Here is a 4,257-nt window from a genome sequence, read left to right on the forward strand (position 1 = left end):
AGACTTGTGTCGTTAAAGTTTCGTTGAAACGAAGTTACGGAAAATTAATTAACACGCGGAGACGTAACAATACTATGCATTCTAATCATTGTAAGTAAGAACAGTATATTGAATTAGTTATAATCATTACTGGGTTGATTTTTAGTTATAATCTATATAAGTAATTTTTTGTTAATATTAATACACTACATGGACGATCGTCAAATAGGCCTTATAATTAAAGTAACTTTGTGCGAAATCACAAAACATAGAAGCTATATGATGTTTAATTCTAAATTAATTATGGAAAAGGTTTATATCTTTTATTTCTTGAAATGTCTCAAGGTTGAAAACAGTCGTAGAAAAGTGAAAACTATAGACGTATTTTCAAATAGTTAATGTTGGTTTGAAGATATATTCGAAGGGTTATTCCAATAATATTATAACAGGCTGCCTCAAACGCACTACTAATATTGAGAGAGTAAGGTGTGTGGTGCACAGTTGAATTAAATTAGTTACCCAGCACAAGGAATTCAAGCCGGTTTACGAGAAGCCACGTGACAAATGCAAGCAGCATCCACTTTTATTATTGTACTCTATCAATTTGAACTGAAAACTACTTCGACAAGATTGCCCAGACTGGTCGACATAAGTAAGAAGCAGTTTTATTTCACAAGACATTGGCGTAAAAAAAAAAGAAGTGAGAATAAGAATGAACGGTTATCAAAAGCATCCAGTACAATGGCCTCTGTTCTGATACCACAGTTTCTTAGTTTTCAGTAACTTTTCTACGTTGATGTTTTCACTTATTTATTTTTTACACATTTCGTATATAATTTAATATGGTCGTAATTTCTATCTCTCTTTTGAAGTGCTTTCCATGTTCCTTTAGACTTCGGGCTTACTATTAATTATCTACGTGTTTTGTTTCGTATTTAATATTATTTTAGGTTAAGATGCATCGTTCACGATAATGATGAAAATAACAAATAATTATAGTGTTGGTCAAGAATTTTTTAGTGGCTATTGTATAATTATGATAACGGTGATTATGTTAGTGACTGTGGTGATAATGGTGATTGATAACGCAATGTGGTTGATTTATTTGTTTCAAGAAAACGTTTGAGGTTGGTGTTGTATTATTTGATTCAGTGTTGTAGCGATTAAACTACTAGTAAATGCACCAATGATGAGAATAGTCACGAAAAATGCGTTAGTATTGTTTGATAATACTGTATATGAATCTACTCACAAGTTTCTGGTGGATTTATATAAGAATGTGACTAACCTTTTTCCAGTTAATGGCCTGATAGTGATGACAACGACTTTGATTATTACCGTTATAAACTATATTTTTTAATGCTGTAATGTTTTTGTTAGCTAGAGAAAACTGCAGGTCTTAATGATGACGGTAAGTAGGCCTAGGAAGTACTAAGAATTGACGTCAGGTTTTTCCATTCAGGTACATTCGAAGATAAATTTAAAATAGATATTTCGAGAAGATAGTTAAGAAGATATAAAGAGTTGTTTCAAGATAGGGAGTTGAATCAGTCAGTATGAAATAAACTAATTTTTGATTGTTACATGGACTGGACGTTGAATTATTTTCACCAGATAATTAAAAATATCACCAACAAATGAACAGCATTACAACACTAGTATCAAAAATGTAAGATTATTTTGGTGAAAATAAAATAGAACTTTGATTAAACTTTAATTGTTGAAGGTGAAGACCGTGAGGTCAAGGAGTAAGAGCGAAGCATCACTTAAGATGACGAAATTATTACTATTACAACAAGTTCAGATAGAGTATTATAAAAATTTAAAAGAGGATCAAGAAGAAAGAGATGGAAGATAAAAGAAGACGAGGAAGAACGAGACAGAAAATAAGAAGAACAAATAAGAAAAAGACAGAAAAATTAGAAGATTGTGACAGGAATTTAAGAGAAGAGTTAAAAAGAAAGAGATGATATATGTAAGAAGGAAGTAAAATAAAAAACAAATCAGACTGAAGAGAAAATTTATGAAGCTATAGGATATGTACAGAGGAATTGCAACAACAAGTTTGAAAAAATGTAAATGGACGTCAGCAAAGTACAAAAGAACAATGACAAAGTCAAAAGCAAAGTCCAAAGGGACATCAATGATGTCAGAAGCAAGTTAAAAACAAACATCACTGAAATAGAAAAGAAAATCAATAACAGAATAATGCATCTGGAAAACTAATTATTAAATGAGAAGATTAAACCAAGAATTCAAACCCAAAATCCCAGATAGGGGATAATAAAACGTATTTGTTCAACACCTATTACCATTACCGGTGTGTCACTTGTTAATGAATGACATTCTTGGATTACTCCAGCCCTGACAATACCTAATGTAGTTCCAACATTTAGCTGACCTGTTCAACCTCAGACAATCTAGAAACCAGTGTACTATGATGGGAAGGTGCCATGGGAGTCATACCAAGCTCATATTGAAATAATTTCCACTTTGAACAACAAATCATCAATTTTGCTGCCTATCTAAAAGAAACAACTTTAACAACATTAAATAACATTCCAGTTGAAAACCATAACAACATTACAAGTATTGGTAGCCGTCTTATCCAAAAGGTTTGTAATGTCACACCAGAAAGTAGTATTTAGAGTAAAGTTCCAGAATAGGGTACAGAGGCAAATAAAGACATTCTGAACTTGCAGAAAACTGGGAAATATTTACACAATTATCTTACTCAGACATTCTTCGTGAAATGATGTAACGGGTACAGCAAAAAATAATTTAGATTCGATCTTTGGTAAGATATGAAAAATGTAGTAATCTTTTAACATACAAACATACCGTCATTACAGTCACAGGGGCCTTTACTGGTAGCATGTACCTGGAAATGAACAAAAAATGTCTTTATAGAATTGACACTGATAGCAATAAAGCATAAAAAACATATATGAAACTAATTATGTTCACGTGTTTAATAAACATAATTTTGACTTCTAAACATACTTTTGTATTTTACGATTTTAGAATGAATATAAATGTCATATTATATTTTTAAGATTTTTTCTAATTAGGTCATTCTTTCTGGATTGGCTAGAAATGATGTCCTGGTAAGAAAAAAAAAACACTTACCTTTGTCAAGTATGTTACTTTACACTTCAGTAAAAGTTGTTTTTAAATTTTTTGTGGTGTTCTTGTTTCGACGACTGACGAAATTTGTGGTGATATGATTAATACTCTTTGCCACAGGAGTGTGGCAGCACAGGATACTACGAAACTTCTGGCGAAATTTTTCACTGAAGACACTGTAAAGTAGAGGGTTACAGGCAGAGGAAACGTAGATCATGATGTTGACGAAGATCAGGTACGACCAGGTTTCTTGGAAATGGGTCTCGGAGAAGGTATTGTAAAACAACAGAACTTGATGTGGGGAGAAACTGAGAAAATACACAGTGACACCTGCAATCAACATCTTTATAACACCACGTCGTGCCCTCATGGTTCCGACAAACATTTCTTTCCCGATACTTGGCTCTATGGCTCGAAAACTGGCCTTGCTGAAGAGATGTTGGCCTATCTTGATGTAGAGGATGACTTGAAGAATTAATGGAAGCAGGTAAAACACTGCAAACTCTGTATATTTGAACAGCCACAAGAACAGTGGTCGTGGAAACAGCATTAAACATGGAGTAAAGCCAAGCTCTACTTCGTAAAGCTTATGTAGAAATAGATTTGGAGAAGCGCAGATCATAGCCAGGGGCCAGATAGAACTAATCGCAATGAGGATACGACGTCGACAACAGTAAATGTGAGCCTTGATTGGATGAATTATGGCAATGTAGCTGAAATAATAAAAAATAAATATTAACTCTGCTAACTTGACAAACTACAGTATATATATATATATATATAAGATGACATGTATATCATAAATTATTATACGCTTCCATGTAAAGGTAATTATGTATAACTGTTGTTCACGTGATCCTGTGCATAAAACACTGGTGATCCACATAAAACATCAAAGCGTGAATTTTGTTTATGAATAATTATATTGTAAGGTAGGTATATAAAAATTTTATGGTCACAAAGAGGTTATTTCAACGATTTTAACTTTGTTGATTTAAAAAAAAAGAGCAATTATAGATAGATGAATATGATGTAATAGAAATACAGTTCAAATTAACGGATTTTTTATAACGTGCATTTGGTTGACTATGAGTAGCTTAAGGCATGCACCAATGGCGTATGTTTTCATTATAGGCTTCGGGTGCAATGTAC

General features: G+C 32.6%; 1 long non-coding RNA gene across 1 annotated transcript in view; it reads right to left on the reverse strand.

The window, feature by feature from the left end:
* LOC111085456 overlaps nucleotides 1–3,813 on the reverse strand; it is a 13,562-nt gene extending 9,749 nt beyond the window's left edge. Inside the window, exons 1-2 of the long non-coding RNA XR_002610287.1 lie at nucleotides 3,109–3,813; nucleotides 2,821–2,860 (exon numbers count right to left, since the gene is read on the reverse strand). This is a non-coding gene — a long non-coding RNA (uncharacterized LOC111085456). The remainder of the gene's footprint in view (nucleotides 1–2,820; nucleotides 2,861–3,108) is intronic.
* Nucleotides 3,814–4,257: the final 444 nt, after the last annotated feature.

The sequence above is a fragment of the Limulus polyphemus genome, unplaced genomic scaffold (assembly GCF_000517525.1).
Source record: "Limulus polyphemus unplaced genomic scaffold, Limulus_polyphemus-2.1.2 Scaffold400, whole genome shotgun sequence".
Lineage (NCBI taxonomy): Eukaryota > Metazoa > Arthropoda > Merostomata > Xiphosura > Limulidae > Limulus > Limulus polyphemus.